Source organism: Triticum dicoccoides, chromosome 3A, assembly GCF_002162155.2.
Source record: "Triticum dicoccoides isolate Atlit2015 ecotype Zavitan chromosome 3A, WEW_v2.0, whole genome shotgun sequence".
Lineage (NCBI taxonomy): Eukaryota > Viridiplantae > Streptophyta > Magnoliopsida > Poales > Poaceae > Triticum > Triticum dicoccoides.
The window spans coordinates 340,159,334-340,173,042 of NC_041384.1; positions in this window are offsets into that span (position 1 = coordinate 340,159,334).

A 13,709-nucleotide genomic window follows, 5' to 3' on the forward strand; every position below is an offset into this window, starting at 1 on the left:
TGGACAACCGGAACCTCCGGCTAGAGCCCGGAACTTCCGGCCGACCCGGAGCTTCCGGCCGCCGATGACTTCGACCAGCCCAGGCGTGCCAACTCTCAGGTTAGCCCGGACCCCTTCCCGGACCTTCCGACGCCCGGAACTTCTGGCCCTGCCTGCGTGCAGCCACTTGGGCCGAAGCCAGTGTACCCTTTCGTCACCTAGACTATATATATTCTATCTCGTACAACTTTCTAGGGTTAGCGTTGGTTTAGCTCATACTTAGAGATAGAGCTTCGCTCATCCACATCGGATCTACTCCTCGTGAGAGACTTTGGCCTCTTCGGAGAAGATCCCTTTGGATTCAAGACCTCCTTTCGGAGAAGAACTTCAAGACCTCCTCACGGAGAAGACCAGCTACCCTTGTATCGTCCTTAGTTGTCCGTGGATTCGTGTATCGTTCTATGTACCCAAGGATCTAGCACATGTGTGACTTGTTCTTGTAAGTTTGAGTGTTCCTCTTGTGTTTCCCCTTGTGTTTTCCCTCTTTTTCCCTCGTTTCCCTCTTTGTTCCTCGTGTTCTTCACGGGATCCGCTCCTTTCGTGAAAGGTCGGGAGATTAGGGTTCTACCCTACATCATCTTGGTATCTAGAGCAAGGTTGATCACGATTTCGGAGCCTCCCCGTTGTGTTTCTAGCCTAATTTTGTTGTTTTTCATCCTAATCCGAAAATCCCCACCAAAAATAGCCCCAAGTTTTTTTTTGATTTGTTGGTGTGTTGAGATTTTGTTGGTTTTGACCGTGAATTTTGTGTGTGGCTCATAGATCTAGCCTCCCCACCCTTCTTTTCCTCCAATTTCTTCTTTTTTCCCTTCAGATTTAGGCTTTCCCCAAGTTTTTCCGCCCAGATCCACGATACCGAAGTCTCTATTCTTCGCAGAATCACGACCACCGGAATTTCCGGTCCAGCCCGGACATTCCGGCCCTCGGACCTTCCGGCCTTCCCTGGAACCTCCGGACCCCGGACCTTCCGTCATGCCCGGAACTTCCGGCTTAGATAGAAAGTTCGCACTTCTTCCACAACTCCACCCAATTTCCACCAAATTTTGTTTCGGTGCTCACCATATACCATATATACTTCCGCATACCTCCACCACTTCCGCATAACCCAACTATTTTTCGACCGTTTCGCTCTTGGACACAATTGCTACTTCAAGGTTTGAGAAGTTGAGTTGCGGTACCGTATCCTTTTCTGTTTCGGCTATCTAGGTACGGTTCGACATCGACATCACTGCCGCTCATCTTCGCCACGGATGCGTCATCAACAACGACCACCTCGACTACATCTTGGAATTCATGCCACCATTTTGACACCATACCGGAAGTAAGACTGGTAACCTCATCTTGGTATTGGACATATCACTCTTGCCATTACATTGTTAGCCATCATAGCCTTACTCCTTTGCGTTTCTTACCCATCGAGACTAGCCATTGAGTATTGCCGGCAATGAGACTTGTGCACATTAGTGATCATACTTCCCATAGCATACATACATCATTGTTGCCTATATTGGTATCATCTCTTGTGTCACAAAGTTGTCATCGCATACTCACTTGCTATCTTGGTTCATCAAGCATTGCATGAGAAAAGAGCTCAAACATCAAAGAGCCAAACAAGCTTTTAAGCAAAGAGGAAAGATAAGAAAAGAGCTTTTAAGCAAGAACCATAGAATCATACAACATTAAGATTGTCATACTCGATCATCTTGGATCATATCATAGCAACACCTTGCATACAAAATATTTGGGATAGAAGTCGTTGCATTTTTGCTAAGTAGGTTGTGCACAAGTTCTTGTATCCGTCTATCGTGCAATCGTGCTAGTGTATCTCTAGTGTTGTGCAACAAGAGCATTTTTGTGGATTCCACATTTTGGCTCACCCTTGGTTGCACAACCCCACTTATCTTTTTGCGTGTGTGTTTCCGTGTACCTTATATGCTTGGTCTACTTGTTACATTGCATCTTACGAATGTTTTCCAACATTATTGAAGCTCACTTACAATTGCATCAAATTTTGTGCCACCATCCTAGCCAAGCTCCACCAAAAGCTTTTACTTGTGTAGGTGTGAGAAACCGACAAGAACTCGTACCAAATGTGCTATTTCCTTGTCCTACATTGGAGTGATCCTCGATCCACTTTCAACTAGGGTCAAGGTACATTTGGTACTCATAATTCTCTTTCTACCACTCACATTTGTCTTGGAATGATGGATAGGCCAAGTACTTCTACCAACCCACTCTTCATGGAGCAAGACAGCGACATGAACTCCTTCGTCACCAAGAGTCACCTCTTCGGTGCACAACGTGCTTTGCATCAAGAGCAACAAGCGATGAGTGAACGCATCGACAACCTTGCCGTCGACGTGCGACTTTCCGAGCAACGTACAAAGGACTACTTCGACCAGAAGCTCGACGATCACAAGCAAGAGAATGACGCAAGGATGGATGAAATTCGTGCTTTGTTGCTCAACCGCTCGTCTTCCACCTCAAGAAGGAGCCGTTCAAGCCGCCACTCCGACTTTACACTCTCCGGCTCAAGTACACCGACATCGAACACTCTTCGTCGAGCCGCGCGCGCCGACCGTCAATCAAGCTTCAATCCCCTAAGAGACACCGACTCTCAAGAGCGCCGACAACGTCAAACTCAAGAAGCCTTTGCGCTTGCACGAGAACGGCAACAACAACGCCAACATGAAGAGGAAGAGCGAGCGCGTCTACACCAAAATGCCCAAGATGCCGAGGCACAATGTCAAGAACAACAATTCCGTGACGCTCAAGCACTTGCGGTGCAACAATCTCTACGCGATTCGAGTCGAGCCGTTGCCGACCGAAGCCAACAAGCCCGTGAACAAGAGGAAGCACATCGCGAAGAAATTCAAGAACAAAGATTTCACGCTCGCGTGCATCGTCAAGTTCCTCTTAGAGCTCGCGAAGATCCTCCACAAGCTCGCCAACACCATCAAGTTCATCGAGAGCATGAAGACAATGGAAATCCTCCACGACAAGAGCAACATGAGGATAACAACCCTCCGCGCAAAGAGCACCATGAGTTGAACAATCATCTACAACATGGGCGTCATAATCCCCGACCCCAACACAATGAAGAGCAATGCTACGGCAAGCTCAAGTCCACCATGCCCAAGTTCAACGAAAGCAACGATCCCAAAGAGTACCTTTCATGGGCATTGAAAGTTGACAAGATTTTCCGTTTGCACAATTATGAGGAAGAGAAGAAGATCGCAATGGCATCCCTTGAGTTCCAAGACTATGTGCTCATTTGGTGGGAACAAGTCATTGAGAGCCAAGAGGCAAGAGGTGAACCACCCATCACTACTTGGGCGCAAATGAAGGATGTAATGAGAGCACGCTTCGTACCTACCTACTACAACCGCGATCTCTTCAAGAAACTCCAACAACTCAAGCAAGGAACCAAGAGCGTTGAAGAATACTACAAGGAGATGGAGATTGCAATGATAAGAGCAAATGTCACGGAAGATGATGAGCAAACAATGGCACATTTCTTGAATGGACTCAATCATCCTATCAAGAAGATCGCCGACTTGCAACCATACTCAAATCTCATCGAGCTAGTGCACCAAGCTACCAAAGCGGAACGCCAAGTGCAAGATGATTTCAAGTATGCCAAGTTCTCATCCAAGTCCTACAGCTTATCCAATAACCAAGCTTCAACGACTCCATCACCGACTACAAAGCCTTCTACTTCCAACATCGACAAACCGACTTCCAAGAAAGCTTTGTCCACTACAAGCCATCCTACTACGAGCAACTTCAAGCCGAGAGCTTCATCATCATCAACCCCAACCGATGAGACCACCAAGACGAGTTCCTTCAAGTGTTTCACTTGCGGAGGCCGAGGGCACAAGTCCTACGAGTGCACCAACAAGCAAACCATGGTCTTCAACGACGATGGCACTTATGACTCCATGAGCAAAGGCGAAATGGAAGCCCTCGAGTGAACAATGAAGAAGAACAAGTCTTTTGCGATGAAGACTCAAGTCCCGCACTTGTTGTCTCCAAAGTCTTGACTCTCCAACATCACCAAGAACAAGACCAGCGATGCAACATATTCCACACCAAGGCCGGCATCAATGGACGATCCGTAAAGGTCATCGTCGATGGAGCGAGTTGTCACAATCTCGCAAGTGAAGAACTTTGCTCCAAGCTCCAATTGCCCAAGACGAAGCATCCACATCCATACAAAGTGCAATGGCTTAGTGACTCCGGCACTATCCAAGTCGAGCACCGAGTACAAGTCTCCTTCAAGATCAGCGCCTACGAAGACACCTTGGAGTGTGATGTCGTTCCAATGACCGTCTGTCATCTTCTCCTTGGACGGCCATGGCAATTCGATAGAGGAGTCGTCCACAACAGCCGAACGAACCACTACATCTTCAAGATGAAGGGCAAGGAGTACGTCCTCTGTCCAATGTCGCCAAGTCAAGTGATCACCGACAAGCAAACCACCCATCATGGAGATCATAGTGAGAGAGCGAGCCACCAAAAAGAGAGTAAGCGCCACAAACCAAAATCGAGTGCCTCCACGATGAGCGACAAGAAAAACTTAGTTCTATTTGCCACCAAACGTGAGATGAGAGAAGTGTGTGAGAACCCATCGAGTGTCCTACACTATGTCCTATTGTGCAAGGACAAGGAACCACAAACTAACACCTCTCACAATCTAGCCTTGGTGTTATCTTCTTTATTGCAGGAATTTCACGATGTTTTCCCCGATGAGCTACCTCCGGGACTACCTCCACTACGAGGCACTTACCACCGCATCGACCTCATCCCCGGAGCTCCGCTTCCGAACAAAGCTCCCTACCGTGTCAACCCTGAAGAAACCAAAGAAATTCAAAGGCAAGTAAAGCATCTCATAGACCATGGACATGTGCGTGAAAGTTTGAGCCCTTGTGCTGTACCGGTCATTCTTGTGCCAAAATGTGACGGTAGCTTTCGCATGTGCTCCAATTGTAGACCAATCAATGCTATCACCGTTCGCTATAGGTATCCCATTCCACGCCTAGATGATATGCTAGATGAGCTCAGTGGTGCCACTATATTTTCCAAAACTGATCTTAAGAGTGGTTACTATCAAATCCGCATACAAGAGGGTGATGAATGGAAGACCGCATTCAAAACCAAGTTTGGTTTGTATGAGTGGTTAGTCATGCCTATGGGTCTCTCGGAAGCACCGGGCACATTTATGCGCCTTATGAGTCATGTCTTTCGCCCTTACATTGGTATATTTGTTGTGGTTTACTTCGATGACATTCTTGTGTTTAGCAAATCTATCAAAGAGCATATCACCCATGTCGGCACCATTTTGCAAACTCTTAGAAAAGAGCGCCTCTATGCTAATATGGAGAAATGCCTTTTTGGTGTTGATAAGCTCGTTTTCTTGGGTTTTGTTGTTTCTTCTAAGGGTGTTCATGTAGATGAGTCCAAGATCAATGCTATTAAGACTTGTCCGCAGCCAACCAACTTGCATCAAGTGCGTAGTTTTCTTGGCCTTGCGGGTTTCTATCGTCGCTTTGTGAAGGAATTTTGGCACCATTGCTTCGCCTTTACATGCTTTGAGCAAGAAGAATGCGCCTTTCATTTGGGGACCATCCCAAGATAGCACATTCAATGAGCTAAGAACTTTCTTACTCATGCTCCCGTGCTTGCTTTACCCAACTTCGACAAGCCTTTTGAGATTCATTGTGATGCTAGTGGTAATGGCATAGGAGGTGTGTTAACACAAGAGAAGCACCCCATAGCTTACTTTAGTGAGAAAATTTCAGGAGCGCAACTTAATTACCCCATCTATGACAAAGAGCTATATGCTTTAGTCCGTGTTTTGCATGAATGGGAACATTACCTTCGTCCCCATGAGTTTATCATTCATACCGATCATGAGACCCTCAAGTATCTTAAGGGTCAATCCAAGTTGAACAAGCGTCATGCTAAATGGAGTGAATTTATTGAGTCTTTTCCCTATGTCATCAAGTACATAAAGGTAAAGAAAACATAGTAGCGGATGCTCTTTCCCGCATATGCATGCTTGTCACACAACTTGAGTTAGATGTCATTGGCTTCGAGCATATCAAAGACTTGTATGAGCATGATGCAACGTTTGCTAATCCTTATGCCAAGTTTTTGTCGCATACATCTTGGGAACGCTATTACATCAAAGATGGCTATCTTATGAGAGCTAACAAACTTTGCATTCCCGAGTCCTCTCTTCGTTTGGTGCTTTTGCAGGAATCTCATAGAGGAGGCTTAATGGGACACTTCGGATGCGACAAGACGTTCGCCATGCTCCCGAAGAGGTACTTTTGGCCAAAGATGTTTCGGGACGTCAATCGTTTCACCAACCTGTGTTCTACATGTCGCAAAGCTAAGTCCAAAGCTCAATCTCATGGTCTCTATATGCCTTTACCAATTACATACCAACCTTGGGAAGACATTAGCATGGAATTTGTACTTGGTTTGCTTAGAACTCGAAATGGGAAAGATTCCATATTTGTCGTTGTGGACCATTTCTCAAAAATGGCACACTTTATTCCTTGTAACAAGATAGACGATGCTTCACATGTGGCTAATCTCTTTTGTAGGGAAATATTGCGTCTACATGGTGTGCCAAAGACTATCGTCTCCGACCGCGACGTCAAGTTCCTTAGCTACTTTTGGAAGACCCTATGCGCCAAGCTCGGAATCAAGCTACTCTTCTCCACGGCGTACCATCCTCAAACTGACGGCCAAACGGAGGTGACAAACTGCACACTCTCTGCTCTACTTAGAGTACTCATCAAGAAGAACATCAAGGAGTGGGAGGAGTGCCTACCTATCGCCGAGTTCGCCTACAACCGAGCAAGACACTCAACAACCGGCAAGTCCCCTTTCGAGGCCGTCTACGGATTCAACCCTTTGTCACCATTGGATATTCTACCTCTACCACTCCAAGAGCGAATCAATTTGGACGCAAGTGCACGAGCGATCCATCTCAAGAAGGTGCATGAAGATACAAGACACACCATCGAGCGCCAAGTACAACGCCTTGCGACCAAGCTCAATGTCAACAAGCAACCTATGGTCTTCAACATTGGTGATCTCGTGTGGCTACACCTTCGCAAGGAGCGCTTTCCACAAGAACGCAAGTCTAAGCTTCGACCTCGAGCAGATGGACCCTTCAAGGTACTCGCATGCTACAACGACAACACTTACAAGATCGACCTCCCGCGCGACAAATACAACGTGAGCGACATCTTCAACATCAAAGATCTCTCTCCCTTCCATGGTGATGAAGAATTCGATCCGAGGACGGATCTTCCCCAAGGGAGGGGAGATGATGCGGAGCATCCCACGACCATCCCCATGGACGCCACCTCAACTATCCAAGCTCCAAGTGGACCCATGACAAGGGCGAGGGCACGTGCTATTCAATCCGAGGTGACATCGCTCCTACTTGAGTTTTCCCCCTCTTCAAGTGAGACATGGCTACTGCCTAAGTTCGAGATACTATGTGTCATCAGGTACAACGCTCAAGACTCGGAGCCGAGGACTGTAGAAGTAGAGACAGGCATCAACACTCTGGACAGCTCGGAACCTCCGGCCAGAGCCCGGAACTTCCGGCCCCCGGACCTTCCGGCTGACCGGAGCTTCCGGCCGCCGATGACTTCGACCAGCCCAGGCGTGCCAACTCTCGGTTTAGCCCGGACCCCATCCAGGATGTTCCGGCGCCCGGAACTTTCGGCCTAGCCCAGAACTTCCAGCCCTGCCTGCGTGCAGCCACTTGGGCCGAGGCCCGTGTACCCTTTCGTCACCTAGACTATATATATTCTATCTCATACAACTTTCTAGGGTTACCGTTGGTTTAGCTCATACTTAGAGATAGAGCTTCGCTCATCCACATCAGATCTACTCCTCATGAGAGACTGCGGCCTCTTCGGAGAAGATCCCTTTGGATTCAAGACCTCCTTTCGGAGAAGAACTTCAAGACCTCCTCACGGAGAAGACTACCCTTGTATCGTCCTTAGTTGTTCGTGGATTCGTGTATCATTCTATGTACCCGAGGATCTAGCACATGTGTGACTTGTTCTTGTTAGTTTGAGTGTTCCTCTTGTGTTTCCCCTGGTGTTTTCCCTCGTTTTCCCTCATTTCCCTCTTTGAGTTCCTCATGTTCTTCGCGGGATCCGCTCCTTTCGTGAAAGGTCGGGAGATTAGCGTTCTACCCTACATCAAGATCCCTTTGGATTCAAGACCTCTTTACGGAGAAGACCATCAAGACCTCCTCATGGAGAAGACTGTTACCTTTTGTATCGTCCCTAGTTGATCGTGGATCATGTGATCTCTTATGTACTCGAGGATCTAGAATATGTGTGACTATTTCTTGTTGGTTTAGTGATTCTCTCGTGCTTCCCCTTGTGTTTCCCCTCGTGTTTTCCCTCGTGTTCTTCGTGTTCTTCTCGGGGTCTGCTCCTTTCGTGAAATATCAGGTGATTAGGGTTCCACCCTACATCACGGTGGCCCTGGGGTGAAGCGCCTCACTATCAGGGGCGACTCGCAGCTCCTCGTCAACTTCTCCAACAAGGTATACGAGCTGAAGGACGAGTACATAGAGGCATACCTCGCGGAGGTAAACAAAATGGAAAAGCATTTCCTGGGTCTAGAGTTGCAGCACGTACCCCGTGGCACCAACAAGGAGGCCCACGACATCGCCAAAAGGGCGTCATAGTGACAACCCCAAGAGCCTAGCGTCTTTGAGGAGCGGCTCTTCAAGCCGTCGGCAGCACCTCCGTTTTTGGGGCCGGCGCCACCTCGGGAGGAGCTCCCCCAACCACCTGCCTCGGGAGCCCCGGCTTATGGCCCGACCTCGGCAGCGCGCCTACTCCTGGCGCTCGAGCCTTAGGAGGGGTGCTGAACCAAGGAGCTCAAGTAATACCTGACGCAAGGGACGCTGCCGGAGAAGGAGGAGGACGCGGAGCATGTGGCCCGATAGGCTACGACATAGCGCTTCCAGGATGGTGAGTTATACAGGAAGCGGCAAAATGATGTTTCCTTACGATGCATATCCAGGGAACAGGGGAATGAGTTGTTGGCTGACATACACGGCGGAGACTGCGGGCACCACTCGTCGTTATGAACCCTCATCGGCAAGGCGTTATGCAGCGGGTTCTACTAGCCTACGACGTTGAACGACGCAACCGAGCTGGTGAAGGCCTGCGAGGCCTACCAATTCCATGCCAAGCAAATCCATCGGCCAGCTCAGGGCCTCCAGACCATTCTGCTCTCATGTTCGTTCGTAGTCTGGGGGCTGGATATCTTAGGCCCGTTCCCTCGAGCGTGTGGGGGTTATCGCTACCTCTACGTCCCCATCGACAAGTTCACCAAATGGGCGGAGGTAGAAGCTGTCTGCACCATCCCTGCCGGATCTACGGTCAAGTTCATTAAGGGTCTCATGAGCCGGTTCGGGGTCCCTAATCGCATCATCACCGACAACATCTCACAGTTCACTAGCAATCTCTTCAAGACATATTGTGCTAACCTTGGAACGCAGATCTGCTATGCTTCAGTGGCACACCCCAGGAGCAATGGTCAAGCCGAACGCGCCAACACGGAGGTCCTCAGAGGCCTCAAGACCAGGACCTTCAAGAAGCAGCTTGAGGCCTGCGGCAAGGGCTGGCACGATGAGCTCCAGTATGTGTCGTGGTCCATCTGCACCACCGCCACCAAGCCAACAGGCGAGACCCCGTTCTTCCTCGTCTATGGAGCAGAAGCGGTTCTCCCTCATGAGGTCAAGCATCGCTCTGTGCGGGTCCTGGCGTTTGATGAGACGCGACAGGACGCCATGCGGGGGATGGACCCTGTGCTAGGGGAGGAACGCCGCCGTGAAGCCTCACTTCGAGCGGCAAGGTACCAGCAGGCGCTGCGACGGTACCACTATCGCAGCGTCCTCTCCAGGACGCTCGAGGTGGGTGATCTTGTCCTGAAGCGGGTGCTCTCTAGGGAAGGGCTGCACAAGCTCTCGCCCATGTGGGAGGGCCCGTTTAGGATCGCCCGTGTCTCCAGGCCTGGCTCCGCGCGCCTAGAGACGCAGGACGAGATCCCCATCCAGAACGCCTGGAACATCTAGCACCTCCGGAAGTTCTACCCATGAAGCAAGGCCCAACGCCTGTGAAGCAAGGCCCTGTGCCTATGAAGGTCTCCGCCCGTGACACTCTCACGTAATAATGAGTGGGGTTGTACATGCCCCGGAGTCTCAGGAGTGCCTCCCTCAAGCCTCGGGGGCTCCCTCCCACATCCTAGTGGCAGCACTTAGGTCTACGCTAGTGAGAAGACTAGACTAGGTGCCAGACGCGGCTTTTCATTTGCTTTCCGTAGTTGGCTTGCCCCTTTTCTTAATGGAAGTTCGCATTCTGGTTTTTCTTGACATCTTGATTCGATCGCCTTTTCCTCTGTTCTTCGCTTGGTTCATTGTTTTGGCCCATACTCTCCCTCACCTGCCTCGCGAGGGGGCTGGACGGGTGCACTCATGAGCACTTCTCCTTTTCTTCGCGAGGCACCCTCGCTCGAGCTCCCTTAATCCGTGCCCATCGGGTACCGCGATGCGGAGCTCTGGGTCATGGCCAGCCGCGCCTATGACCTGGGCTTGGAAGAACAAGAGGTGCCTAACAAATTTTTGCAGTTCTTCGATACCTCCCAAGCCAATGGCAAGGAGATCTCACCAGGTACTGGGAGAGGCGGCCTCACGAGGCGGAAACTACTTCAGACACATCAAGGTAAGTTATCTCTACATGCCTAGATAAAACGCTGATACCGCAACACGACGCAGGAACGATAAACATAACATAGCGACATGGAAATCATAGTTCATTACACACCCCTACAGGGCCCCATACTTGTTTCTTTTTAAATGTAGGAAGGAAAGAACAAAACAAAAGCGGCGCGCACCCCTGCAGTGGTTCGTGAGGGCAGGCCCTTGGTGCGCGCCCGGACTCAACCAGACCCCTCCTCGCGCTTCACTGGGGCACGACGAAGAGACGATCCGCTACCGCCTTCGAAACGGGCGCGGCGGCTGGTCATAGCCGCCACCGCTGGAGCTATCGCCGGAGGAGGAGCCGCCATAGCTGGATGAGCCGCGGCCAGCGCCGAGGACGAGGCCACCTTCATCCTCATCACGACCGTCGCCAAGGCCGAGCACCTCGTCGTCGTCATTGTCCTCGGGGTAGCACCCGACGCGGCGACCATTTTCCCCGAATACCCACACGTAGAGGGTTGCGTCGCCGTCGTACTTGAAGTGGAGGGTACACCGTGCCCAGGCCGTGCACTGTTGATGAGGACATCCCAGGTTCACCTCGTTTATCATCTTCTCCTGATGATAAATCTCAGCCATCAAGTGAAGCTTCTACAAAGAAGATCTATTTGGGTCCCATGACAAGGATCCGTGCCAAACAAATAGCACAAGAGGTGAACGCGCTCCTAGCTTATCATAATTCAAATGACCATGAGAACTTTATACTGCCTAAATCATGTGTGCTGATTTTACTTAGGTACAATGTCGAGGACAACCAACAACATTCAGCACATGAAGAACCAAGTTTTGGAGCCCATTCAACAAGTTTAAAGAGAACAAGGTTCAACTCTGATGAAAGCCTTGTTTTGGTGACAAGGAGAACTAGTTACACCGCAAGGAAGAATAGCAAGCCATCTCAACACGCTATTGTTGCATGTGCAGTCCCATAATTCGTCCCAGAACTTGCTGAATCATGCAACGCAAATATATGAGCATCCAGCATGTGTGGGAGTACAAAATGGAGAGCATATGAAGTCTACTTTCAGGAAAATCAAACGGTGCATCATTTGGAGTCCTGAGTCAAAGGATATGAGAGTTCCAATGCAAGCTGTCCAGGGCATTAATTGCTGCGCGAGGCTCCATGAGTTTGCTCCCTTGACCAGCTAGTTAGCACGAATTTGAGCCCCTCTTTTGGCTTGGTTTCACACCTAAACTAGGAGGGTTGTTCCTAGTATAAATACCCCTTCCCCCACTTCAGCCACAACTCTTCGGCTATTTGATTTCAGCATAGGTTAGCTAAGTGCAACCAGAATATTGTTTGAGAGTTCACTTCCTCCTTAGCTCTTGTAATCTTGCCTTGTGAGAGGGTAAACTCACTTTGTGATTTTACAACAGAAGCCGTTGAGGCGGCGACCAGTTCGTGCTTCCAACTTCGTGCGTGGTTGCGTGGATTGGAACTAAGAGTGTGGTTGGGCGAATATTTGTCGCTGGTTGTTGCATTTGCAATAGTTAGCTTCGGTCTCGTCAGGTTGCACTAGTTATTCTTTACCCAACAGCGTTGTTGGTTGGGATCGAGGGTTTCCTTCGTAGCTTTCAGGTGGCGTTGATTCGCAACATAGAGCCAATCCTCCATGAAGATTGGGCAACCCCGTATCATCTTGGCATCAGAGCTTCGGTTGACACGGTAGGATCTTGTATCCCTAGTTTAGTTCATGTTCTTGTTCATCCTAAAAGTCCAGAAAATAGCCCCACAAAAAAATCCCTTTACCTAGCCCTTTGCAGCCTTTAATCTGTTATTTGGTGAGTTTTATCAAGTTCTTGTCCACTAGATCTTTGTTTTTAGTTGCTGAGTTTCCTCCCATCCAATCTTGTGTGTTTGTGTTCATTTTCGTGCACAGATTTCAGATCTGCATCCTCCACCAAATCATGCATATCTTTGTCATCCGGAGTCCATTTTGAGTGTTTTTGTGCATTTTGAAAAGCCCGCACTGTGTGCTCTCCATTCATCCTTGTTAGATCTGATTCCCATCGTCTTTTCCACCCAGTAAAATCAAATCAATTCGTCTGTGTTTGCTGCGAAAGTTTCAGTTGCATGTTCTTGTTGGTTGACTTCATCTATTGTGATTTTCGTGATTCCCCCAAAGTGTGTGTTCAGATCCAAGTCCCTTGTTGAAAGTTTGTCAAAAAAAGAGCAAAAAAAGGGGGAAAAAGAGATCTGCCCAAAGAAAGAAAGTGTGTGCAAGAAGCAAAGGAGAGAAAACTTGGGACTGTTCTTCACTTATATCTTGAGAAATCCATGTTTGTGTTGTGAGTTGAAACGTGTCAAGTGTGCAAAGTCTTCAATCCTTGCTTGCAGCAAATCTGATTCCTTGGCGAGAGTTGCATGTACCTCACGTATATCTCATTCAGCAACTAAATGCATTAGAATCTTGTGTGGATGATTACTTTGTTCAACAATATCTGGATTGCAGATTAGTGCACCTTTTGCTACATATATACCCCACCCAAACTCCACCAAACAGCCCCGCATGTGCAACCCTAGACTTGTATTCGCTTGATTATCACTCTTTGTATACCAACCACCGACACCACGGTTGAGCATGATTCTGCTCTCATTTGGAAGTTACATGAGCTTCGGTTGGTAAGGGAGGTGAGCTTGAGTTGTTATCCACATATATGCTTCTAGTACTATAGGGCTTTTGGAGAACTAACCATGGCAGGTGAAGAAAACGAGTATGATGTTGAAGGAAATGGGCATCTCAATCAGCCCGTCATACGGTTTCACTTCAACGCATTACGTGATCATCTACGCCGAGAGTTCAGAAATAGCCTTGACCCAATTGAAGAGAAGCAAGACAAGTTGTTGAGAGATTTGCAG